Source organism: Ambystoma mexicanum, chromosome 8, assembly GCF_040938575.1.
Source record: "Ambystoma mexicanum isolate Mex_15411 chromosome 8, UKY_AmexF1_1, whole genome shotgun sequence".
Lineage (NCBI taxonomy): Eukaryota > Metazoa > Chordata > Amphibia > Caudata > Ambystomatidae > Ambystoma > Ambystoma mexicanum.
In genome coordinates this window covers 103,394,123-103,421,709 of record NC_090929.1, presented here as the reverse complement: position 1 = coordinate 103,421,709, position 27,587 = coordinate 103,394,123, and the positions used below count along the sequence as shown (strand labels likewise).

The 27,587-nt window shown below is 47.5% G+C and overlaps 1 long non-coding RNA gene across 5 annotated transcripts in view; it reads right to left on the bottom strand.

Moving 5' to 3' along the window:
* Window positions 1–26,350, bottom strand: part of LOC138471664 (uncharacterized) — a 277,552-nt gene extending 251,202 nt beyond the window's left edge. For 4 of the 5 annotated variants that reach the window (XR_011268485.1, XR_011268486.1, XR_011268484.1 and 1 more), the window contains exons 1-4: window positions 26,261–26,350; window positions 25,934–26,051; window positions 25,731–25,845; window positions 25,527–25,645 (exon numbers count right to left, since the gene is read on the bottom strand). This is a non-coding gene — a long non-coding RNA (uncharacterized lncRNA). Of the gene's footprint in view, window positions 1–24,858; window positions 25,424–25,526; window positions 25,646–25,730; window positions 25,846–25,933; window positions 26,052–26,260 lie in introns of those variants that run through there. The other variant, XR_011268482.1, reaches the window with a different exon arrangement.
* Between the last annotated feature and the right edge of the window lie 1,237 nt (window positions 26,351–27,587).

The window sequence follows — 27,587 nt, the reverse complement described above, 5'->3', positions numbered from 1 at the left end:
GAGACCGACCGGCGCATAGTCTCCACAGAGGAGGAGAGGTCCGCCAGAGTGTGCGACACATGTAGGAACCCACCGACCAGGGCTCCTCCCAACAGTGCCACGTCGCAACGCTGTTCTTTGTGATGGCATGCGTGCTCCACCCAGGAAGCACGCACGTCATCACAAATGTCACGCGTGCGCAACGTGACACCAATCAGGACAGAGCCCATACGTTCATGGGACCCCTCGTCCGCAAGTAGTGGAGAGGCAGATGACGTGGCACTCCCCCCTACCTGCGGACGGGCCTGGGACGGGGCATCTCTGCTGGTGCATGGTGGTGCAGTCACAGGGTCAAGGACAGCGACATGCACAGGCCCTTCCGTGGTGACCTGTGCTGCCTCCTGACCCTGGCCCTGGACTGCACCACTTGCACCAGTGGTACTACCTCCACCATGCCCCATGTGCGGCTCAGTAGCGGGCTCCTCCTCCTCTGTGGAGACCACCAACCTGGATGTCTCCACACCGTCTTCCGCAATTGCAAGCCCCTGTGGGGGCTCACCCGGCCCTTCTGCTAGGGCCATAGTGGCAGATGCGCCACCAGTCCCCTCGCTCCCGGATGATGGCAATTCCTGGGAGGGTGGCTGGGCCTTGCGTCGCCGCCCAGTGGAGGCATCCCCGCCGCTTGGCTCCACAGCGCCGTCTCTGCCCTCTTCTTCACTTGATGCTGCGTAGAGGGAGACATAGAACACAAGCATCAGGGTACAGTACAATATTCCCCTAGACAGGAAGCAATAACACATGAGTGGCACTGTCAAATGTCACTTCCATCCTGTCCCTCCACAATACATGGGTGAATGCACGCAACACACATGCAGAAACAGGCACAGCGCCTGCAATCAACATCAGCATCCATGTACAAGGGCCTCTTTTAACCAAAATGTTGCCTTCAAACTCACATGCATCATGGCTCACACTGATCCCATGCACACACATCACTGGAGGGTCATGCATCATGGCTTGTACACCACAGACACAGTGGATAGACACAGTGGATACAACGGTAACCGCACTGCATGAGTGAATCTACACATCATCACGGACATGTGTCATGCATCCATGGCATTTCAAAGCCACACACACACTTTTCACATGTGCACCATACATGTACATGAGAGCTGCACTCATCCCTCACCCCCTCCATGTCCAAGAACAGAGACGGGCATGCATTCATGTGTGCATTCCGCATACAGCTACCCATGTTGCATTGGAACACATGCACCATCCAGGTGGTTCACACATTACTGGTGTCACATGCATGACCATGATGTCCCTGCACACACACATCCATACATGGCCTATGTCACACATACCGGCAAGTATCAGACTACCAGCACACTGCAACATGCCCTGTCTCACACAGCAATGCTTGGCCACTTACCGCTCAACTCCAGACGGGTCTGCCTCTGCAGGATCTGGGCATTTAGAGCTGGGCCTACGCGTTCCAGGACCCTCATCTGGATGTTGCTCATGCTGACCCGGCACCCCTCTGCATCCTCTGCCTTCGCGAGGCGCCGGGCCTTGTAGAGGGTCCTGGACCTGAAGTCCTCCCAGCGCTTCCGGACGTGCTTGATGTTGCGGGTTGCCACCCCATCTGCGTTGATGGCAACCACTGCCTCCTCCCAGATCCTCTCCCGTCCTTCCTTGTTGGCGCGTGATGTTCTGAAGAGGGCATCATAATGCCCCAGGACATGCTCCACCAGGACACCAACTTCCTTCTCACTGAAGCTGGTGGCCCTCTGCCTCTATGGCTGGGGGTCGCCAGTGGTCTCAGATGGTGTTTGCCACGACATGGTGACCCCTGAGGCAGGCGTGGGTGGGCAACTGGGTCCTGGGGCTGGGCTGTGGAGCGATGGTATCCCAGTCGGGAGTCTTCTGTTCAGCAGGGGTGGACACAGCAACTGGACCCCTGCAGATGGCTGACGTGCAAGTACCAAATAGCAGTGCACGTGGGCAGCAGGCAGGCAGCAGCAGATGGCTGGTGGGACCGTGCTCAGGGCTCTTGGGGGCAGGAAAATGGCCTTTTGGGCAGGAGTGTGGTCTTCCGTGTGTTTTCGCGTGGCCAGCTTGATACGGAGTGATTTGGCACGTGAAAAAAGTGCACGTCAGCGTGAAATCCGAGGAAAGGCCCTTAGCACATAAGCGCATAAGTGACATCACGCGCGCGGGCGTTCCCCACAACACGGGTGCATTGTGAATCGGCACGTGAGAAAACTGCACGTCACCGTGCTATTGGAGGAAAGGGCCTTAGCACGTAAGCACGTAAGTGACGTTGCACCTGTGGGCTGGCTTAAAAGGTACGAGTATCACGCTATTTTCTTGTACGTGCTTTTTGTGGAGAGAGAGCAGGTGTTTCTTGTACTTCTTGTCAGTTCACATGCGATTACTTCACAACGTTTGCAGTTCGTATTCCCTGTTTCCTCAGACTGCGTTCTTTTCTTCTTTTGGCAGGGGTGTTGCCAACGCGCACATGCGCGTCTTTTTCACATTCTTATTCAAGGCAGACCGTGAGTCACCCACGTATTTTCCAACTGTGGTTGCCCCCGTGTGTCTGGTACCCCTTCAGAGGTCATTGTAGGCTGCATGTAACACGCGTATGCTTATTTTTGTGTTTCTGGGTGCCACAGCGTAGTGCAGGTTCATTTTTCCACGGACATGGTCTACCAGGGGTTGCGTGCACGTGTACTTTTGTTTTTGGGGTGCCTGTGCATTTCGTGACCTGTCATCTTCCCCCAGGGGTCACATACAGCCTTGCTAGAGCACTAGGGTACGAATTCCATCTAGTACCCTACCCCTTTCACTCCAATTTCCCAGGACAATTGTTTACTGCAACTCCCATACGTGCAACAACATCAGTGCCATGGTTGGGAGGCGACCGAGCAGTAAGGGAGGCAAAGGTGGCCGATCTCCAAAAGGTGGGCGTGGTGGGCGCGGTAGGGGACGTGGCCAGGATTTGCAGGGTGCCCCTAGAGCCCAGTGTGTGGAGGACCAATCTGGGCCACCTATGCCCCCCCCAATGGTTGTGGGAAATGTAGCTGACACCATCCCAGCTCAGCCCTTGTTGAAACACCCCATATTGTCACCTGAACCGGCACAGGATGACTCCCAGGCTGACTTCCAGGTCAGCAAGTCTAATTCACGTGTGGCGGTGAAGTTGTTGTCACCAGGCCACGTGGATCTGGGGCAGCAATGTCATCTGCTGCCCCAAGTAGCCAGGGTGGGGAGGCTGCAGGGGCAGCTGCAGCTCAATCCACCCCAGCTCCGAGTCTCCCAGCCGGGACAGTGTCGGTCCAGGTCCATCACACCGACGTTGGACCTGGCAACATCACCCTGCAGCCAATGCCTGCACCAAGACCTATGGTCATTGTGCCTTTACAGGCTTCTAGTACCCAGTCCACCTGCGCTTCTGCCCCTACTGACCTAAGCCACTCAGGATCCGCACCATCGTCCAAGAAGAAGAAGAAGGGTGCTCTTGCACTACAGGCTGAGACCCCAGACACGGCTACACACTCCGGCACCTCAAGGAAGCCTAGATTCAATGACCCCGAACTTGATGCACTTGTGGCCTATTTGTTGGCACATAGCTGCGAAATGTTGGTAACTGCAGGCTGTAAGACTACAACTGCTCAACGTAGGGCCCACTGGCAGACCATCGCGGACCACATTATTGCCCTTGGATTTGTGAGGCGCACAGCTGATGATTGCTACAAGCGGTGGAATGACCTTAAAGGCAGAGCAAAGAACAAGCTGGCTTCCAATCATGCCTCTACTCTGGTGACTGGCGGTGGGTCTCCACCAGAGGACGACAAACTCACTGAACATGAGTCTGTTGCTGGAACCTTCGTCACAGAGGAACAGATCCAAGGCGTGGGAGACCTACCGGATTATGAGGCATTGTCCGGTGAGTGCCCATGCAAGTGTGTGTAATCCATGTGTATGTTTCTTGGGTGATGTGTAATGATTGAGTGCCAGGTGAGGGTGTGTACTCCTGAGTGGTATGGGACCCATGTGCTTCCTCCAAACCATCCACTGACCTTGGGTTTGGGTATGACAGTATCCCTTCTGACCACAGTAGCCAATTAGCGCCACATTACTGCAGTTGCCCTTGAACTGTCATCTTGCAACAACATTGTTCTGATTTTCCAGTGTTCATTCAGCATGATTGTTTCAATCCTCCCATTTTTGCAATGGATTTTTCTGCCCTAATGCCACATATGTGACATGCTTCTGTCATAGATTACAACCCACATTGGCCCACATTTATTACCTTGTTATGGGAATGATTTGACCATTCAGGCTGATTGAGTAAGGGCCTGCTCACATTAATTTTTGGGGCCTGTTTGAATGTGGAACATGATTGTTGTTTCCTGTCATGTTGAAGTGACCAACCATTGATGTATCCATCTTCCTGCCATCACTGTATTATTGCACACTGGATGTGTTGCAGTGTGTGGCACATGCATATTTTGTCACACTATTTTGCATTTTTCATCTCATCATGTCCATCTCACATGGATGGGTGACAGTACTCATTCACTGACATATGGCTGTACTTGTCAAATGTACCATGGCTATGCTACATGCCATATGTGTGCTGGCATGTGTCATGTATGTGGATTGGCCATTCCACTCACAGGCTAATCTGTGATGCCAGTGCTATCCAGCATGCAGCACATGTGTTGATTTTCCATCTTGGAGTCCTCAGTGTCTGCTTTTTGCCTCCCCTTCCAACTCATTGACAGTGCATGCATGCCAGGGTTATAGTCATGTGGGACATGTGTAATTCATGTAGTGGATCCCTGGCTTGTCAGGCCTATGTGTGTGCTATGGTGCTCATGCCGGTTTCCATTTTTTGTCTTTCATGTTTTTGCAGGTGATGACGCACTTGGTGCTGTTGAGGTGGAGGAGATGGTGCAGACCCAGGAGGAATCTCAGCCACAACCGGGCACCAGTGGGGGACGTGGTGTGGTGGTGGGTGAAAACCCAATCTTACTGCAGACCATACTGTCCACGGGTGTCTCTGGGTGCACCTCCCCAGACCTCTATGATTCAGGTGCTGAATCGGACAGTGGGACTTATGTGCTGTCGCAGGTGAGTGTTTCTGGGAAGGATGCTGTTCTGTCCAACCCACCTGCACCGGGTGTAGGCCCCTCTATGGGGATGTCAGTGTTGGTAACTCCGCCTTTGGCGGTTACGGATGCAGCGCACACTCCACTACATCTGATCCTGTTCCTGGGTCAGCAGATCAGAGGGGGAATGCAGTCCTGCAGACTCAGGCAGTGCCAGCACAGCAAGGTGCAGATCGCCTTGCCCCAAACAGGTGTGGTGCCTGCTGACGCGGTGGCCGTACGCCACCAGGCAATACTGTATGGGAAAACTCCATTTACAGTATAGCAGCACAACAGGGAGCATCGGTTGAAATGATGGCTCAGGCAATGGAGAGGGTGGCCATTTCCATTCTCCCCCATGAAAGGCAGATGGAGCAACAACAGCAAGCAACAGACTCCATTTGCCAATCACACAGGGAAGACATGTTGGCGTTCAACAGCGACCAACAGGCGGCACTGGAGATTCTGCGCGAAACCATTTCTGTAGAGTCACAGGGCCACAGGAAAGCCCTGAGGTTAGAACTCCATTTCCTCAGGGAGACTCTGGGTGAACTTGAGGCTTCCAAAAATTTTAGGTCAGAACAGCAGCTGGAGCAGCTCACACGTTCGCTCTCAGCTGAGCTGCAGGCAACTCGTGAGGAGATCCGGGCATCACGCGAGGCCATGCATGCAGAAATGCAGGCAACCCGTGAGGTGCTGCATGGGGATCTCCATACTATCATCCTCCAGAACCAGACCTTCCACACCCGCATGCTTGCTGCCATGGAGGACCATACCAGGGCTTTGCGTGGGCTGCCTCCCATAGCACCACCGCCTCCTGATGTAGCAGCAGAGGGTGAAGAGGTCGACAGCAGTTCTCCCACATTGGCGTAGCCGTGCAGGCCATGAACCCATGGAGGTATATTTTTTTTCGCAACATCCGCGCAGGTGGGTGTTGGGGTGCACCGTGTGTCCTCGAACCTCCTGGGTGGCCTCCCCTCCCGGTCCACACATGCCCATATTTGATTTTTGTATTTTTTTTTTTTTTACAGTGTGTTGCCTTGTGTGGCTCCCGTGGGCATCCACTGTGTATTCCAGCTGGGCACATGCAGGCTTGTCCTGTCTTTGGGCTAGATGCTTGGGTTCATGACACACACACCCCTCCTGCTTCCCCTTCCCATGGGCTTGCAAAGGGTGTGACCAAGTGACAGTGACTTACACAGTGACATTGGGCTCCCATGAGCTGTGTGGGCAGTCTGTAGTCAAAACTGTGTGGACATCCCTAGTGGGGAATTTTGTTGTATTGAATACTGCATGGTGTATTGATATGTGCTTGTGCATCCATGTCTTCCTCCTTATTCACAGGTACCTTCTTCATGTCTTCACAGGGCTGTCTCCTTTGCAGATGCAGTTCATGTTGTATGCAGTACACTGATACATTTGCCTGACAGCAACACTCTGCAGTTGCAAGGGGTCGATGTGCTGGTTTATTCAGGTTGTAAGACTTGCACTACTTTGATTTTGTACTGTCATATTTTGCCACTGTTTCATCCTGTGTTGCTGTATTGTGTTGCTGGTAAGTATTTCTTCATGTGTGCCGTTTGTTATTGATTACTGGGAGCATACTGTCTGTGGCCCATTTCCATTTGGGACTATGCACTTTGTGACACTTGTGTCAGGTGTTGTGCATTCATTTGTTTGCTTTCACATTGCATGACATGCCATGGTGTGTTGGGTAGCTGAGATGGGGAGGGGTTTGGTGACATGGCACTAATTACATGTTGTATTTTGCAAGGGGGTAGTCATTCATGCAGCATAAATGTGTGTCTTTTTGTGACACAGCATTGGTTGTCTTTCAGTAGGTAGGGATGCACACAATGTAACACTTTCAGGTGACCAATCTCAGGCTGGTATGGTTGTGACAGTTGACTGTCCCTTATGTCATCATCATTGATTGTCAGCTGGTATGTGCCAGGGCTGTGTGCACTCCACAGGGGTGTGATTTTAGGTGAAGTAATTAGCCACCAGCTGCGTACGGGCTGCCTCACCACGTGCCCTTTCCCCTCCCATGCACAGCAGCCGTGCATTTGGTTGGGGATGTGGGGGCACCACCATGTCCACCGGCAGGCCCCGGCGGGTTGCAATGTTGTGCAGGACACATGCTGCCACTATGATCCTGCACACTACTGGGGGCGTGTATAGCAGCTGCCCACTAGAGCGGTCAAGGGAGCAAAGGCGTGACTTGAGCACTCCGAATGTGTGCTCCACTATGCCCCGGGTTGCAATATGGGCTGTGTTGTATCTTACCTCGGGTGGTGTGGTGGGGTTCCAAATTGGCGTCATCATGTGGGTGCTCAGAGGGTAGGCACTGTCCCCTGGGGAAGTGATGATGGGTATCATTAGTGGGGTTGTGACATTACTCATTATCTGACATGCATGCATGTGCAGAGGCATTTATGGTCACCAATCAGCCATGTATCGCCATGCCGCCCAGCTTCTAGGTCCCGGTTTAGGGGTGACATTCGTAAAATGAAACTGTCATGGGTGGACCCTGGATAGTTGGCATATACTGAGGTGATGATTCCCTTAGCATCAAATACTACCTGCATGTTGATGGAATGCCAGTGCTTGCGGTTTCTATAGATGTGCTCAGTTGCCCTGTGAGGATGTAGAGCCACATGGGTGCAATCAATGGCACCTAGCACTTTGGGGAAGTGTGCCACGCCGTAAAAGTCCTGGACGGCAGCCTGCCTTTCTGCAGGTGTTCTGGGCATGTATATGTGCCTGCAGACTGAAGAGCGTGCAGTCATGATGGCCAACACCTGGTGTAGGCAGTGTGACTGCGTGGGCGTGACACCCCTCCCCCCACTATGGCACTTGTCCTCTAAAATGAACCAGTGGCCAAGAAGTGCAGTAAATTGAGCACCTTTTCCAAGGGGCTCAGTGCTTGGGAGCACAGGGTGGATGATGTGAGGTCATCCTCCCACTCACTCACCAGGTCGAGTATTATGTGTGGTGGGAACCTGTACCTCCCATACACCTGGTCATCAGGCATCCCAAAAAGGCTGGTCCTGGGGGTAGAAATTCTGGGCCTGGCTATCCTCCTCCTCCTGCGGTGTCCCACGACCACTGCTGCGAGGAATGGTATATTCATCGTAGCGTCTGAGCTTGTTTGTTGTTTGCGCGCACTTTTATGCTGCGCTGGGCCGCGTACGCCTGCTTCCTGCTGGCGTATGTGTTTCCAGATTAGCGCGTCTTTTTTGGCGCACGCGTTTCCCCTGTTGGATTCCATGAATACGTGTTGTAGGTGCGTGTGTGGACGTTCCGCGCATTTACCTCCTGTACTTCCCACGTAACGCCCACATTTTCACGCGTTGTTCCCCATTCCTCGTGTTACGCCCCTTGTTCCACCCACTTTTGTTGTGTGCGCCACGCGATGTGTACTTTCGCTGTGCGCGTAGCGCACGCCGTTTGATGACGTGTGCACCCGCGTGCGCCACGCACGATTTTAGCACACATCCCAGGATTTACACGCGCACGGACTTCCATGAATCGATGTGCGCGGCTTTCGCACGCTTGCGCTGCGATTTTCGCGCTTGTGCTGTGATTCGCACGCTTTTGCATGTTTGCGCTGCGATTTTCGGCCTACATTAATTCCATGAATCGGCCTGTATATGTGCTTTGTAAAGCGCTTTGGATTAAGGCGCTATATAAATAACACATCATTATCACATCATTATAAAAAGAATTCGTATTTTTAAACGTATTTGTACAAAAAGGTTTACTTGCATGTTGCAAACATTAGTTGTGATTTTAGGTAGCTCTGTTTTTTGATTGATGGGTATATCTTGTTTGGTTATCCCCTATGATTTTGAGCCTAGCAAATGCCGCCCCGATGTCCGCGGATCGCTGCACAGTCCGCTGACTCCATAGCTGCCACATTGGAGGATTGGGAGATCAATATAAGGGACTTGTAGCAAAGTAAAGGTGCACTAGCAAAATCCTATGAAATTCACTGACAAACGTTGTTAAAGGGACGTTATGGTTAAGTTGCATTAACAAAAACCCATGAAATTCAGTGAAAAAACTTTGTTACAGGAACGTTATGGTTACAAGTAAAACTGTAAACCTCAGAACATGGCCAGTTATGGTAAGCCAAGCGACCATAACTCGCGCCACCACCCTGCAGTGCTAAAACTAACACCCAGGGTATAAACAAAATGTTTTCAGTGAATTTCATAGGTTTTTCTAAGTGCAGTTTATCCACGTCCCCTTAACAAAGTTTTTTCACTGAATATTGTAACCAAAAAGATCTGCGCATCAGCGGTTAGAACGGCTGTGCACACAATGACGGTTCCATTGCTGAAAACAGACTGCACAACATCGAACGAATGGAACAGAAGCAGTCTTCCATTATAAGAGGATTGTTTTATTGCTTTATTCAAAACCTGAAGTTGAAAGATAACCAACGTTTTGCTTCATCTGCAGCTTTGTCATGGTTTCATTTCTGCGATTGACATCAAAACAGGACTACGTTCATAGCTCGCAAATAGAGTTGCATAGAAATAGGACAGGACCCAAGGGAGTGCAATTTTCAACTCTCAGGCTAAAAACCTCCTTAGATAAGGATTATTTTGTTCAATGTTAAATGTGCAAAATACAAAATAGTGTAGAAGAATGTTGAATGGAATATGTGCAAAAACCTTACTAAGATAAATATTTTTTAAACATATCTATCTTTTTTAAAGATATCTATCAAGAAGTATCATCGAAGCAACAAAAAAAAATGCATATCTGAAATGCTAGCGTCAGTATTCAAATGAATGCTTAATGAACCATAATGGTCAGCTTTACGTCTGCCATAGTTAATTCACTAACTGTACAAAAGTGCAAATATATATATTAATTTTTTATAGTATATCGTATGTGCCATATTGCTGTGTATGTATCTGGGATTCATTGCACTTTGACACCAACCCATCACACCCACCCAAAGAAAGTAGCATGATTATAACCAGCTGAGAAAACGTTGGTCTAACTTGGTGTACCCCCTTTTTTCCACTTAGAATAGTTTTCATCACAACGCTCACCAGAGGGCTGTTAAAAAAGTCGCTCAGAAAAGACTTTACTGGGTGTCTTCATTGCAAAAGGGCCCTCAACAAAACCAAGTTCTTGAGTGTGCTTTTCTGGGCTTCCTTCACTGAAGTGACCTCAAACCTGAGCATGGGTTACAGGTGCTCGACTGCACATTTTATTGTATTTCATGTTGACACAAGTTTTTAAGTGATCATGTCAGATGCCCCCACAGAGACATCAAACCTAAGGAGAAAGATCTTAATCTCGCTCTTAGTGGGGGAGGTTTCTTTGGATTTCGATTGAGGTAATTTGGAGCCAAGCTACTATAACGTTAAATTCAGTGGCACTCTTGCAAGTCTAGGAAACCCTAAAAACCGTAAAATACAGCTTGCATGAACCCTTCTCATGCTGGCACTGCAACCTGGTAAAGGCCAACCTCGGGCTTTGTCCACTATCTTAGAGCAGCATTAAGTTGCCCCCCAACTCCTTGCATGCTTACATGGGCTCTGCAGGTAAACATCATAAGCTCAACTGCTACTACGTTATTTTCACCATGCCAAGTAAACTTTCTTGTAACAGCGCCACGATGCCCGAGGGCAGCTGTGTGCTTAAAAAATGCAAATAAATAAATAAATACTGATGCTAAAGTGCTTGATATTCTTGCTGGTGCTGCCCTTAAACCAATAGTGGATGGCTGGACAGACACAAATATCGGACAGTGAATATTGCTTCCTCATTGGGTTGTGATGTAATGCATACCCTACTCCAAGGGTCTGTGACCTGTGGCATGCTAACGTTTTTTAACTACAATTCCCTGAGCTCTTACCCCCGTCGTAAAATGGTGAGGGATGCATAGTCGAATTCCTCATAGGTACATATTTGTCTATCTCGAACAGATGAAAGGCTCCGTTGGCCATGTCAGGATTCAAACCTGCGAACTGCAGATCACACAAAGATCAGAGCAGCGAGCGCTCAACCCATTGAGCTATCTTACAAGTGAGCGGATGCTACTTAGATGAGAAGTACAGAGTATCCCAAGCCTCTTGCACGCTGAGCAGTACACACATTTCTGCTGCACATACATTAACCCACTGTGTTAATTTAACAAATGAATGTTTTGCTCTTCACCCAAACATTAGCATATTAAATATCACTAAAAATCACTGTTTTTGATTGGCATGCATTGTAAGAAGGTCAGGGTTCAAGCAAGCATGTACAAGGCAAATAGATCTAGCTTTCTAAATACAGAGAATATGATCAATGTTCTAAACCCTGCCCCAGACCTAAGGAAAACATACATCTTTGGTTTGCTTTTTACGTTGCATTGCATGTTATAAACTTCTATTGTCTTTAACCATTTCTGTGTACGGAAATAAAGTTATTTTTTGGCGTTGGTGAACACATCTTACCTTCTATATTGACAAAGGCAGATCTATTCGTGTTTCCTCTTGCTGGATTTCAGCAGCATTTTAAATGTTATGCAGCTACCTGAAAATCAGATTAGGGGGCGGGCATTCATTTTCAGTCTGTGGCTGGGTGCACTCTGGGAGAGGAGTTTGACGCCTTTTGGATACACTTGGGTAGACCTCTGGGAGAAACAACCAGGGATTCTGGCCCCTGCCCCAATTTATTGACATGTTTTCCCTTGTTAGGTCTTTTCATGATTTGCTTCAACTCTATTGGTTTATTGTGCTTCGTCCTACCCTTATTAACCCTGCGAGGCCATGTTAGGCCTTGCCGTATGTGGCTTTACTGCCAGCTCCTCCTGCTAGGTAGCTCATCCTTCGGCTTTCTACCTTACACTAAACTGCTCCCAGGTGCCCCGCTCTACTTCCAGCTGAGGTTTGCTCCGCCATGCATCCCACTTTAATTCTGCCCCTCTGAGCTGTTGCTCCCTGCTATCCCAATGAGATGTTGCCCCTCTGAGCTTTTGCTCCCCAGTATCCCACTATGAATTTTCCCCTCTGAACCTTTGCTCATATGCATCCCACTGTGACTTTGCCCCTCTGAACGTTTGCACCCATGCATCCCACTGTGATTTTGCCCCTCTGAGCTTTTACTCCCTGGTATCTCACGGTGATTTTGCACCTCTGAGCTTTTGCTCCCTGGTATCTCACTGTGATTTTGCCCCTCTGCGCTGTTGCTCCCTGTTATCCCACTGTGATTTTGGACCTCTGAGCTTTTGCTCCCCAGTATCCCACTATGAATTTTCCCCTCTGAACCTTTGCTCATAAGCATCCCACTGTGACTTTGCCTCTTTGAACGTTTGCACCCATGCATCCCACTGTGATTTTGCCCCTCTGAGCTTTTGCTCCCTGGTATCCCATGGTGATTTTACACCTCTGAGCTTTTGCTCCCTGGTATCTCACTGTGATTTTGCCACTCTGCGCTGTTGCTCCCTGGTATCCCACTGTGATTTGGGACCTCTGAGCTTTTGCTCCCTGGTATCCCACTGTGATTTTGGACCTCTGAGCTTTTGCTCTCTGGTATCTCACTGTGATTTTGCACCTCTGAGCTTTTGCTCCCTGGTATCTCACTGTGATTTTGCCACTCTGCGCTGTTGCTCCCTGGTATCCCACTGTGATTTGGGACCTCTGAGCTTTTGCTCCCTGGTATCTCACTGTGATTTTGCCCCTCTGAGCTTTTGCTTCTTGGCATCCCACTGTGACTTTGCCCCTTGATGCCCAATGCAATTAGTGGAAAACCATGTTTTGCTCTCTGATGTGTCAGGTGACTGGATCCCAGATAGTTCACTTTGACTTTTCATCTTGCTGGGTTGCTTCTTGGGAGCCCACCATGGCTGTAGCCTTTCTAGAGCCCACCCCTGAACTATTCAACCCCACTTTCAACCCATTCCTTGCTGCCGGATGCTCCCTATGTTCTGCGACCCATGGCCAAAACCCTTTTTTGTTGGACGGTGGACCTCTAGGTCCCTGGGGGGAAGGCGATGAACACGGAGGACTGTTAAATGCTTCACCCTTGATGGCAGAGTTCCTCCGTGTGTCTTCAAGTTGAAGAACCAGGCGTCATTTTAGAGTCTGATATATCCTCGAAACCCAAAATCTGGACGTCTATGAAAAAGACCTTTTCAAGGGAACTTTGTTGAGAATAAACGTGCCTCTACTTTCAGTGTTTATGAATCAAAAGATCATTGTAGCAAGAACTTCCTCTAAGGCCAAACTAGACTATTGCAATCCTCTTTACTCAGTGTGATGAGCAAAGGTGTGTGCAGTGCAGTAACTTCAAGCAACACAAAATACAAGTATGAGATTGATCTGAAGGTTTAAAAAGTGGCAGCTCCTCGGGTGGGAAGGGCCCTGCGCTGGAGGTCAGTACTGAGTAAAATAAAGTTGAGAATGACTTATAATGCATGCACAAATCTGCCCCCTAACAACTCTGCAGTACACATTTTTATAAGGCACCAGTGTTGGTCCTGGGTCCATCATCTTTTCAACTTCTGAAAGTGTCTAGGTCTTTTCACTTGCCTAAGGAGGGCTGGGGTGTTCCTCTCAGTGGCCAAGGAGGAAACCATGGAACAAACACCTCTTCAATTTATCTGAGACAAGTTCTCCCAATCACTTTCAAGAGCTGTCCTCTGACATTGAGAAAGGTCACCAGAATTTAAATACTCATTCAGGGGTGCTGAGTACGGACAAGGGAGAGAGAGATGTGTAGTGGGACGCACTAGACATCAGGGCGGTAGACTATAACCCACTTGATGAGAAGGGTGGGGTGCTATAGAGTGGAGGTTGAGGCGTAGGGTGTAGTGAGGGAAAAATAGGGCAATGGGGGAACCTCTCATAACCACCCCATGACAGATTAAGAAAACGGAGGTCGGTCGTGGTTGACGAACAAGGGTGGGCCAAGTTTACAATGACCAACCAGAGGCTCACATGTGGAGCCCCCAGAATCGAGGAAGTGACCAGCTTTGGATGTGGTGGTAGGGGTTCTTCCTGACCTTATGTAGAGCCAGAGGGGACCCCAGGCATGTTCCAGGGAAACTGGGCTCTCCAGTGCACTTTGGGCGTCTCGTAAAAGTCGTGATGGATTGATTCTTTGATATCAATATCTATGCAGCATGCGAGAGAATATTGCGACGCATTCTAGCAACTGCTATCTGAACTGAGTATGTTGCTATCTGTGCTGTGTTGCTATCTGGACTGTGTATGTTGCTATCTGTGCTGTGTTGCTATCTGGACTATGTATGTTGCTATATGTGCTGTGTTGCTATCTGGACTGTGTATGTTGCTATCTGTTGCTATCTGTGCTGTGTTGCTATCTGGACTGTGTATGTTGCTATCTGTGCTGTGTTGCTCTCTGGACTGTGTATGTTGCTATCTGTGCTGTGTTGCTATCTGGACTGTGTATGTTGCTATCTGTGCTGTGTTGCTCTCTGGACTGTGTATGTTGCTATCTCTTGCTATCTGTGCTGTGTTGCTATCTGGACTGTGTATGTTGCTATCTGTGCTGTGTTGCTCTCTGGACTGTGTATGTTGCTATCTGTGCTGTGTTGCTATCTGGACTGTGTATGTTGCTATCTGTGCTGTGTTGCTATCTGGACTGTGTATGTTGCTATCTGTGCTGTGTTGCTCTCTGGACTGTGTATCTTGCTGTCTGTGTTGCTCACGTTGCTATCTGTACTGCGTGTCTGTACTGTGTATGTTGCTATCTGTACTGCGTGTCTGTACTGTGTATGTTGCTATCTGTGCTGTGTTGCTATCTGGACTGTGTATGTTGCTATCTGTGCTGTGTTGCTCTCTGGACTGTGTATGTTGCTATCTGTGCTGTGTTGCTATCTGGACTGTGTATGTTGCTATCTGTGCTGTGTTGCTATCTGGACTGTGTATGTTGCTATCTGTGCTGTGTTGCTCTCTGGACTGTGTATCTTGCTGTCTGTGTTGCTCACGTTGCTATCTGTACTGCGTGTCTGTACTGTGTATGTTGCTATCTGTGCTGTGTTGCTCTCTGGACTGTGTATGTTGCTGTCTGTGTTGCTCACGTTGCTATCTGTACTGCGTGTCTGTACTGTGTATGTTGCTATCTGTACTGCGTGTCTGTACTGTGTATGTTGTTATCTGTACTGCGTGTCTGTACTGTGTATGTTGCTGTCTGTGCTGTGTTGCTATCTGGACTGTGTATGTTGCTGTCTGTGTTGCTCACTTTGCTATCTGTACTGCGTGTCTGTACTGTGTATGTTGCTATCTGTACTGCGTGTCTGTACTGTGTATGTTGCTGTCTGTACTGCGTGTCTGTACTGTGTATGTTGCTATCTGTACTGCGTGTCTGTACTGTGTATGTTGCTGTCTGTGCTGTGTTGCTATCTGGACTGTGTATGTTGCTGTCTGTGTTGCTCACGTTGCTATCTGTACTGCGTGTCTGTACTGTGTATGTTGCTGTCTGTGCTGTGTTGCTATCTGGACTGTGTATGTTGCTGTCTGTGTTGCTCACGTTGCTATCTGTACTGCGTGTCTGTACTGTGTATGTTGCTGTCTGTGCTGTGTTGCTATCTGTACTGCGTGTCTGTACTGTGTATGTTGCTATCTGTACTGCGTGTCTGTACTGTGTATGTTGTTATCTGTACTGCGTGTCTGTACTGTGTATGTTGCTGTCTGTGCTGTGTTGCTATCTGGACTGTGTATGTTGCTGTCTGTGTTGTGTTGCTATCTGGACTGTGTATGTTGCTGTCTGTGTTGCTCACTTTGCTATCTGTACTGCGTGTCTGTACTGTGTATGTTGCTATCTGTACTGCGTGCCTGTACTGTGTATGTTGCTGTCTGTGCTGTGTTGCTATCTGGACTGTGTATGTTGCTGTCTGTGTTGCTCACGTTGCTATCTGTACTGCGTGTCTGGACTGTGTATGTTGCTATCTGTGCTGTGTTTCTATCTGGACTGTGTATGTTGCTATCTGTGCTGTGTTGCTATCTGGACTGTGTATGTTGCTGTCTGTGTTGCTCACTTTGCTATCTGTACTGCGTGTCTGTACTGTGTATGTTGCTATCTGTACTGCGTGCCTGTACTGTGTATGTTGCTGTCTGTGCTGTGTTGCTATCTGGACTGTGTATGTTGCTGTCTGTGTTGCTCACGTTGCTATCTGTACTGCGTGTCTGTACTGTGTATGTTGCTATCTGTACTGCGTTTCTGTACTGTGTATGTTGCTGTCTGTGCTGTGTTGCTATCTGGACTGTGTATGTTGCTGTCTGTGTTGCTCACGTTGCTATCTGTACTGCGTGTCTGTACTGTGTATGTTGCTATCTGTACTGCGTGTCTGTACTGTGTATGTTGCTATCTGGACTGTGTATGTTGCTATCTGTGCTGTGTTGCTCTCTGGACTGTGTATGTTGCTGTCTGTGTTGCTGACGTTGCTATCTGTACTGCGTGTCTGTACTGTGTATGTTGCTATCTGGACTGTGTATGTTGCTATCTGTGCTGTGTTGCTCTCTGGACTGTGTATGTTGCTGTCTGTGTTGCTCACGTTGCTATCTGTACTGCGTGTCTGTACTGTGTATGTTGCTATCTGTACTGTGTTGCTATCTGGACTGTGTATGTTGCTATCTGTGCTGTGTTGCTCTCTGGACTGTGTATGTTGCTGTCTGTGTTGCTCACGTTGCTATCTGTACTGCGTGTCTGTACTGTGTATGTTGCTATCTGTACTGTGTTGCTATCTGGACTGTGTATGTTGCTATCTGTGCTGTGTTGCTCTCTGGACTGTGTATGTTGCTGTCTGTGTTGCTCACTTTGCTATCTGTACTGCGTGTCTGTACTGTGTATGTTGCTATCTGTACTGCGTGTCTGTACTGTGTATGTTGCTATCTGTACTGCGTGTCTGTACTGTGTATGTTGCTATCTGTACTGCGTGTCTGTACTGTGTATGTTGCTATCTGTGCTGTGTTGCTCTCTGGACTGTGTATGTTGCTGTCTGTGTTGCTCACTTTGCTATCTGTACTGCGTGTCTGTACTGTGTATGTTGCTATCTGTACTGCGTGTCTGTACTGTGTATGTTGCTGTCTGTGCTGTGTTGCTATCTGGACTGTGTATGTTGCTGTCTGTGTTGCTCACGTTGCTAGCTGTACTGCGTGTCTGTACTGTGTATGTTGCTATCTGTACTGCGTGTCTGTACTGTGTATGTTGCTATCTGTACTGCGTGTCTGTACTGTGTATGTTGCTATCTGTGCTGTGTTGCTCTCTGGACTGTGTATGTTGCTGTCTGTGTTGCTCACTTTGCTATCTGTACTGCGTGTCTGTACTGTGTATGTTGCTATCTGTACTGCGTGTCTGTACTGTGTATGTTGCTGTCTGTGCTGTGTTGCTATCTGGACTGTGTATGTTGCTGTCTGTGTTGCTCACGTTGCTATCTGTACTGCGTGTCTGTACTGTGTATGTTGCTATCTGTACTGCGTGTCTGTACTGTGTATGTTGCTATCTGTACTGCGTGTCTGTACTGTGTATGTTGCTATCTGTACTGCGTGTTTGTACTGTGTATGTTGCTGTCTGTGTTGCTCACGTTGCTATCTGTACTGCGTGTCTGTACTGTGTATGTTGCTATCTGTACTGCGTGTCTGTACTGTGTATGTTGCTATCTGTACTGCGTGTCTGTACTGTGTATGTTGCTGTCTGTGCTGTGTTGCTATCTGGACTGTGTATGTTGCTGTCTGTGTTGCTCACGTTGCTATCTGTACTGCGTGTCTGTACTGTGTATGTTGCTGTCTGTGCTGTGTTGCTATCTGGACTGTGTATGTTGCTGTCTGTGTTGCTCACGTTGCTATCTGTACTGCGTGTCTGTACTGTGTATGTTGCTATCTGTACTGCGTGTCTGTACTGTGTATGTTGCTGTCTGTGCTGTGTTGCTATCTGTACTGCGTGTCTGTACTGTGTATGTTGCTATCTGTACTGCGTGTCTGTACTGTGTATGTTGTTATCTGTACTGCGTGTCTGTACTGTGTATGTTGCTGTCTGTGCTGTGTTGCTATCTGGACTGTGTATGTTGCTGTCTGTGTTGTGTTGCTATCTGGACTGTGTATGTTGCTGTCTGTGTTGCTCACTTTGCTATCTGTACTGCGTGTCTGTACTGTGTATGTTGCTATCTGTACTGCGTGCCTGTACTGTGTATGTTGCTGTCTGTGCTGTGTTGCTATCTGGACTGTGTATGTTGCTGTCTGTGTTGCTCACGTTGCTATCTGTACTGCGTGTCTGTACTGTGTATGTTGCTATCTGTACTGCGTTTCTGTACTGTGTATGTTGCTGTCTGTGCTGTGTTGCTATCTGGACTGTGTATGTTGCTGTCTGTGTTGCTCACGTTGCTATCTGTACTGCGTGTCTGTACTGTGTATGTTGCTATCTGTACTGCGTGTTTGTACTGTGTATGTTGCTATCTGGACTGTGTATGTTGCTATCTGTGCTGTGTTGCTCTCTGGACTGTGTATGTTGCTGTCTGTGTTGCTGACGTTGCTATCTGTACTGCGTGTCTGTACTGTGTATGTTGCTATCTGGACTGTGTATGTTGCTATCTGTGCTGTGTTGCTCTCTGGACTGTGTATGTTGCTGTCTGTGTTGCTCACGTTGCTATCTGTACTGCGTGTCTGTACTGTGTATGTTGCTATCTGTACTGTGTTGCTATCTGGACTGTGTATGTTGCTATCTGTGCTGTGTTGCTCTCTGGACTGTGTATGTTGCTGTCTGTGTTGCTCACGTTGCTATCTGTACTGCGTGTCTGTACTGTGTATGTTGCTATCTGTACTGTGTTGCTATCTGGACTGTGTATGTTGCTATCTGTGCTGTGTTGCTCTCTGGACTGTGTATGTTGCTGTCTGTGTTGCTCACTTTGCTATCTGTACTGCGTGTCTGTACTGTGTATGTTGCTATCTGTACTGCGTGTCTGTACTGTGTATGTTGCTATCTGTACTGCGTGTCTGTACTGTGTATGTTGCTATCTGTACTGCGTGTCTGTACTGTGTATGTTGCTATCTGTGCTGTGTTGCTCTCTGGACTGTGTATGTTGCTGTCTGTGTTGCTCACTTTGCTATCTGTACTGCGTGTCTGTACTGTGTATGTTGCTATCTGTACTGCGTGTCTGTACTGTGTATGTTGCTGTCTGTGCTGTGTTGCTATCTGGACTGTGTATGTTGCTGTCTGTGTTGCTCACGTTGCTAGCTGTACTGCGTGTCTGTACTGTGTATGTTGCTATCTGTACTGCGTGTCTGTACTGTGTATGTTGCTATCTGTACTGCGTGTCTGTACTGTGTATGTTGCTATCTGTGCTGTGTTGCTCTCTGGACTGTGTATGTTGCTGTCTGTGTTGCTCACTTTGCTATCTGTACTGCGTGTCTGTACTGTGTATGTTGCTATCTGTACTGCGTGTCTGTACTGTGTATGTTGCTGTCTGTGCTGTGTTGCTATCTGGACTGTGTATGTTGCTGTCTGTGTTGCTCACGTTGCTATCTGTACTGCGTGTCTGTACTGTGTATGTTGCTATCTGTACTGCGTGTCTGTACTGTGTATGTTGCTATCTGTACTGCGTGTCTATACTGTGTATGTTGCTATCTGTACTGCGTGTTTGTACTGTGTATGTTGCTGTCTGTGTTGCTCACGTTGCTATCTGTACTGCGTGTCTGTACTGTGTATGTTGCTATCTGTACTGCGTGTCTGTACTGTGTATGTTGCTATCTGTACTGCGTGTCTGTACTGTGTATGTTGCTGTCTGTGCTGTGTTGCTATCTGGACTGTGTATGTTGCTGTCTGTGTTGCTCACGTTGCTATCTGTACTGCGTGTCTGTACTGTGTATGTTGCTGTCTGTGCTGTGTTGCTATCTGGACTGTGTATGTTGCTGTCTGTGTTGCTCACGTTGCTATCTGTACTGCGTGTCTGTACTGTGTATGTTGCTATCTGTACTGCGTGTCTGTACTGTGTATGTTGCTATCTGTGCTGTGTTGCTCTCTGGACTGTGTATGTTGCTGTCTGTGTTGCTCACGTTGCTATCTGTACTGCGTGTCTGTACTGTGTATGTTGCTGTCTGTGCTGTGTTGCTATCTGGACTGTGTATGTTGCTGTCTGTGCTGTGTTGCTCTCTGGACTGTGTATGTTGCTGTCTGTGTTGCTCACGTTGCTATCTGTACTGCGTGTCTGTACTGTGTATGTTGCTATCTGTGCTGTGTTGCTCTCTGGACTGTGTATGTTGCTGTCTGTGTTGCTCACGTTGCTATCTGTACTGCGTGTCTGTACTGTGTATGTTGCTGTCTGTGCTGTGTTGCTATCTGGACTGTGTATGTTGCTGTCTGTGCTGTGTTGCTCTCTGGACTGTGTATGTTGCTGTCTGTGTTGCTCACGTTGCTATCTGTACTGCGTGTCTGTACTGTGTATGTTGCTATCTGTACTGCGTGTCTGTACTGTGTATGTTGCTATCTGTGCTGTGTTGCTCTCTGGACTGTGTATGTTGCTGTCTGTGTTGCTCACGTTGCTATCTGTACTGCGTGTCTGTACTGTGTATGTTGCTATCTGTACTGCGTGTCTGTACTGTGTATGTTGCTATCTGTGCTGTGTTGCTCTCTGGACTGTGTATGTTGCTGTCTGTGTTGCTCACGTTGCTATCTGTACTGCGTGTCTGTACTGTGTATGTTGCTATCTGTACTGCGTGTCTGTACTGTGTATGTTGCTATCTGTACTGTTCATGTGTACTATTATTTGATATTATTGTACGCACACAATAAACGAGTCCCTAAATAATTGTACAGGTCATCAAAACGAGAGAACGTTTTTTTTTGTTTTCAATTAGGAAGCATCGCCTGCAATAGTTCTGCATGAATTGCTGCTTTAACTATCTTGGTTGATAACACTATGCACAACAAGAACACTTCCAAATGTAAGGTATCTTGCCGAATTTGCATACCCACGGTTCATTGCTCCAAGACTCTGAGGGTAAATGCACAGGGAGGACTTCCAGGCGACACTGGGGCTTGTTAACTGAAATGCCCTATTCCACTCTGATATTTCAAGTGGAAGGCTTTTCTTTCTTGCTTTTTTTTTAATTCATTTAAATATTGATGATTTTGGTAAACAAGCCCAAAGATTCCATTTTCACGGATGTCAACCGGCTCTGTGTTAATAACCCTCAATGAGGGCGAAGTGCGTCTGTGGTTGGTTTTCGCATCCTTGGGAGCTGTCACTTTTATGAAACAGTAGTGCCATAAGACAAAGACATGTTGCCAAATACAAGCTTTCTGGTTCATTTGCATACCCACAGTGCATTGCTTTGTGGCTCGGAGCTGCAGATGAACTTCCAGCAGTAGCTACTAGGTGGCGCTGTGGAGCGGCTGGCTTGCTAACTGAAATGGCCTATTCTGCCCTGAATTACCGTAGAGAGATGTTAGCCTTATACATGTCTTTCCATCATAAACCAGCAGCTCTTATGCGAGCCCGCGAAAGCCTGCTTGTCTGAAGGAGCTTAGGTGTGACAATTCAAAGGTGCATTCTATCTGAGCATGCAATGCACACAGAGTATGGTGCTCAGAATAGTCAGCATGACCGTAAAATGTGTGCAAAGCATGAGACATATATACAACTTTGGATTGTTTTTTCCCTCGAGTTTGGGTGGTCCTGGTGAGCAAAGGAAGGCTTTCAAATGCAGTTTGTGAAGTCACATGTTGCTGCTACAGCAAGGTTGCACTCATTGAGACTCCAGTCACACAACGCTCAGGAGACACAGGGAGTGGTGTGGGTCTCAGATGTGCTGCGGGCTCGCCCATTTTTGCCGGAGCGTAGCTCCGTCTTGTTCCGGCCCAATTGCTTCCCTGGATTCCTCCACGTTGATGACCCCAGCTACCTCCCCTTCTTCTGTAGTTATGGCTTAACTGCTTGTTTGCCAGCCCTTCCGCTCTGGAGTGACCCTAAGGACATAATCTTGGTGCTGTACCGATGCATCGGCACCGCGGGACACATTGCCTGCCACACCTTTTCTGAAGAAGGGGGATACTGGATGGGGAGCTATCGCCCCCAATTTCCTGATGGTGCGGAGCAGGTCACTAGCCCGTTCCAATGCAAAACGTAGCAATGAAATGTTTTTAGGCCGTGTCACCTCAAGTCATGCCACTGAACTCCGGATTTGTTTCCTTGGGCCTCATTACAATACCGGCGGTAGCGGTGCCGCTTTAACAGGCACGGATGCCGCCGGTATCATTTTTTTCTGGAACCCACAAATGGGTAATTACCAGGTCATTACGGCCCGCCGGACCCGGTAATTGCCAATTCCTGGGCGCCGGAAAAAAATGCTCCCCATTCCCATTGAGCCCCAAAGGGGTACAGTAACAACGGTACCGGTAAGCTTGCCGGTACCATTGTTACCATACCGGCAAACTACGAGTTCTGCTCGCGGGTTCCTTTTCGCCTGCCAGGTCTGACCTGGCTCTGCTTGTGGGTGCCAGTCCTCCCGCCAGGTCAGACCTGGCAGGCGAAAAAGAGCCCGCAAGCAGAACTCACAGTTTGCCGGTACGGTAACAATGGTACCGGCAAGCTTACCGGTACCGTTGTTACTGTACCGGCAAACTTGGATGGAGGGCCCTTGTCATTTTTTTCAGTGTTATTCCTGAATGGGGGAAAACCCCTTTCAATGCCTTTTTACCCATAATGCATTTCAATGCACGGCTGCTTATGCTATGTTATGCTGATTTATACCGCGCACCGCTACCACCCACGGGCAGTCTCCAGTCGCTCTCCAGCATTTACCAGCTAAGTGATACTAGTTGTCGGAGGCATGAAACAGCCACAGGTAAGGAAGCGCTTGCAGCAAGCACATGGCATGCATTATGAAGGCCAGAAGAGCGGAGCTTGGCACTTGACTGAGCACTGCGCTGTAACTCAGTGTCAGGGTTTAGCTGCCAGGGAGACACACTGCCTGAGCTGCTCTCACAGTTTACAGTGTCAGCAGAATGCCCCGATTGACGCATTGCCTTGCGTTCAATCAAGCGCCGCGCACTCAGCAGTCTTCTGCGCCCGGCTCAGTGGCAGGTCTCAACAAATGTTCCCCTCAAATGAGACACTTGCTTTAAAAGAAGAGTCAGGTATTGCATCCAGCTGGTTCTCTAACTCGGCTATGGGCAACATAACCATAACAGTGCACAGGGGATTAACAGGAAGAAAGGACATACCCCCCCTCCACAACCTAGTAAATGTTCATAGTGCCACCTCTGATTGTGAACCATTAAAAACATCAATATATGATATACAAAGCTCACTACAGCATCCTGCATAGATGTTATTTTTCCAGCGCAAATCAGATTCAAAGGATTTAATTTGAAACTATGTTGACAGTACCACTTTTGGATGTTAAGTTTCTTGTCAGATTATTTGCATTTTTGAGCACGCTATAACCAACTCTAGAAAGATGAAAGGCTGGCTGAGCCAACCCTGCCTGGGTTCAAAGCTGTGTCTGCGGCAAGCACAAACAGGGGTGTTGCTATGTCTGTAAAAGATCCGGGGCTAAGCTAATGTCAAGATTGTCGGGACACAGGGCTAGCGAACCTTTTGGTTGTAGCCCATGAGTTTCTATCCAGGGATACAACCAAAAGACACAGGGCTATAGCCCCCTCAGCCCCCACCCCCCTATCAACGCCTCTGAGCACAAAGATATCTGAGTGACATGTGAAACTCGCTGAGCTACCTTGCCGGTTTCGTGTTGATATGCTTGCCTTACATTTGGTGCCCTGCCATATATGGGACAAGTTTATCCACACCAAAAAACATACCTCAACAAACCACAACAAAACATACCGTAGTATAAAAATATAACAGATTGCATAAAATAAAATAACATAACATATGAAGTAAAATAGAATTGTATATATGTATCATAACAACACTTTATCCCTACAGAGTGAAAGTGGGCTTGACTCCCATGTTAAGAGCTGGGCTCGTGGTAACTTAAGCAGGAGGAATGTAGTGTTTTTCTTGCCGTTGCCTTCTCCTTAAGGAAAAATCCTCACGACAGCATGCTGCTGCACTGTCCTTAAGGAGGGATCACAAAGACAGAGCCGGAGACCAAGCATAGTCCTAGTGGGGTTTATTAAGAAGGCAGGCAAGTTGACCAGTGCAGTCTTTACATGCCACCTCCATTAGTGCTTTTCTTTCACTGTCCACACTGGCCAGCACTTACTCCTTTCTCCTGGCAGGGGCACTCTTTTGTTGAACCCGCAAATGTGTCTAGTTACAAGCAAATGTCAGGAACTCAGTGAAAGTGGATGTCCATGTAAGCTGAAAACCCCTCTGGCACGCCTCTCTATCCTTATGCATGTGAATAAGAACAGTATAAGAGTGACTCTCTACTCATAAGGGAACCAGAACACACTGAGTGTGCTTTCCACGTATATGTGAACAGGATTCTGAAGCACATCGTTATCCTTATAAATGTGAACAAAAAACCGATGTCCTGGCTTTCTAGGTGTAAATGAAAAGGATCCTGATGTGTGTCACTATCCCCATACATGTAAACAAAAGGTTGTACCTACTAATTATTTGTGTACGAGGGCAAGGTGGTATGAAAGGTACTGATATATGTGAAAACATGAACCACCAACTACCTCCTGCTCCTGTTATCCTACTGACTGTTATTCGTCAAACAGACCCCACAGACTACACCTGGGGGGTTAGTCACTCTACTTAACTCCTGTAGACCAATTGCTTTTAAAACATTTTATTCAGAAAAAAACATCCTATCAATATCAAGACAAAACATATTGTTATTTATACATCAGTAAAAACAAGTCAATGTACACAACTCAACAATCATTCATACTGGGTAGGTTTATGGTCATACCAAGAGTATTGTGCTAATGTCCAATTCAAAAGGAATTTCTATTCGATCTAAAGAGCTTCCTAAATCAGAGCGGTGTCTTATAGAGAATGTTTCAAGGGTCAAACCTGGTAATCAGACCCCATATTGCTGTTAAATGTGGGAAGTACACTCCTTAGGTCTGTTCTCTAGAGTTCATAGTCACTCTTTTCCTTGAAAAAACTCTGCACCGTATCTGGAAAGTGCTTGTTAACTGTCACCTTCCTTCAGTTTTTAGATGTAAAACATGTAGAAGCAAAGATGTTGTCAACGCACTGAGTTTGGGCCTCTTAAGTTGAGATAGTACACATCCATACAGTGGTCTTCTCAGTTGGTGTAACAGGGCCTTTGTCAGGACAAAAAAGTGATATTTTGTGTAGAAATTAAAACTTCTAACCGCTTGTTCCACCTCTAGGATTAAAAAAAGAGTTAAACTTTGTGAGGATATTGGTCTAAATGTGAAAAATAAATGCAGAGTCACACACAAGGAAGGACTGTGGGCATCACCACTCACCTGATTGGGTGGACGAGACAGGGACAGGTGATCAAAGTAAACAGCACTCAATGAATGTGCTTGATTCGTTCAGACCCATATCTCCGGGTCACTAATGGGAGTAGATGCCGGAGGTGTACCTGGAGAGTAGAAATATATATACTATAATTCCTAGTGTTGATGACTGCCACCAAAAGTATGTACTCACAAAAGGAGAAAACATACCTTAAAATTAGACAGCTGCGCCGTGGAACATAGGCGGCGACAATCAATGAAAGTACTGCGTCTGTTCGGACCCCCTTCGCCAGGTCACTAAATAGCTCAGGTGCAGAAAATGAACCTGGGGAGTAGAGATGTATGAAAGCACTATAATCCCAACTACTAGTTATGACTGCCAGACAGGTGTGCATTCACTTGCAAAATCATACCTTGCAGTTAACCTGCTTTCTGCGTCGAGGGTCGGCAGAGACAATAATGCTCTTCTGTCAACGGGAGACCTGAGTTCTTCTATAGTTCAAAACGTGGCGTGCGCCTCCGTGATTGTACCTACAAATGAAGTAGGGAGACGAACAAGTGTCAATACACTATCCAGTGCCCAAAATGTATACAGATGTTCAAAAAAGGCGCAAGGTTGAAAAAATATGAGAGTGACTATGGCCCATATCAATCCCCATGTGTGGCAGTATATCGTCTTTTCCCATGCATATTAATGTTTATAATCCCCTTTTAAGAATCGGGGATTAAGGATTCCTTACCCGATCCTGCACGAAATAAGGTTTGTCTCAGTTGCTTCCGTCCGCTGAGGATCACGCCACGGTCTGCATAGTGTCAGAGCGGGCGGGTCCTAAAACGAACTAGAAATAGGACTACAGTTGGCATACTCCCCATCGCGGGAATGAGCCATGAACACAAAAAATGGACTAATGAAGGGTAGACTCATGGATGCTACCGATAGCTATAATGCAGAGGATTAAACAACTCACCAACTAGGATGTAGAAAATTAATCTCATCCTGCAAACAAATTAATTATGGCTAATCCGTGAAACCTACAGCTGCCCTAGTAAATGCGTGCACAAATCGAACAGGTCAGGACCACATGCAAAAGCCAAATCAATCAGTGTGCAGCTGTACATTAAAGGCTCCAGAGCTGCCTATATTACGTCACATGGGCTGTGTGCAAATGCCCAGATGACCTGCGTGACGATTTATAGCCCTATTAGTAATGCCCTTAAGAAAACCATATTGAAACACTGATCTCTTATATCCACCCCAGACTTCCAGCCAAGTAAACCCAGATTTGCTTTTTTTTTAAATGAAGCATTTAAGGCAAATGCTTGTACACACCTTCGAGAAAGAAACCAAGAAGAAGGACAACCAATCTACACTCTTGGCCCTTCCACCAGTTGTTGGGCACTTCAAATGCGGACAATGCTCAGTGTGCCACCTGACTTCTAATATGAAGAATGTATGCTTAAACAAATTAAATTACACATTCACGGAATTCACTAACTGCAAAACCACCTGGATGATTTACGGCATAAAGTGCCCCTGTGATCTAGTATATATAGGCAAAACCAAGAGAGCTGTACGTCAGCGTATATATGGGCATCGCTCCTGTGTCAAAAACAAGGTAGCGGACAAACCGCTGATTGAACATTTTGTGGCAATTAAACACACACACATGGACATTAGATGGCTTGTTATACAAACTGTTAAAGCAAAGAGACGTGGAGGCGATAGAGATCTGACCCTCAAACAACTTGAATAGAAATGGATTATCATGGTAGATAGCATGAAACATGGTTTGAACACTAGCATTGAGTGGAATCTGTTCTTCTAAGAGATGTGGGCCTGACTCATCAGTGTAGTACTGGGACATCTATGTGGCCCTACACCTGGGGTTACATATCAAGTATTTGGAGGGGTACGCCTAGCTTGCCCACTGAATGAAGTAGTTGATGATATAAGCAATAGGGTGTAACATGTACACAACGTGACAACACAATACATGTCATTAGTCAATCTGTACATAATACCTTTATATGAGTATAAGGCGAGCGTGTGAAATTTCTTATTTACAA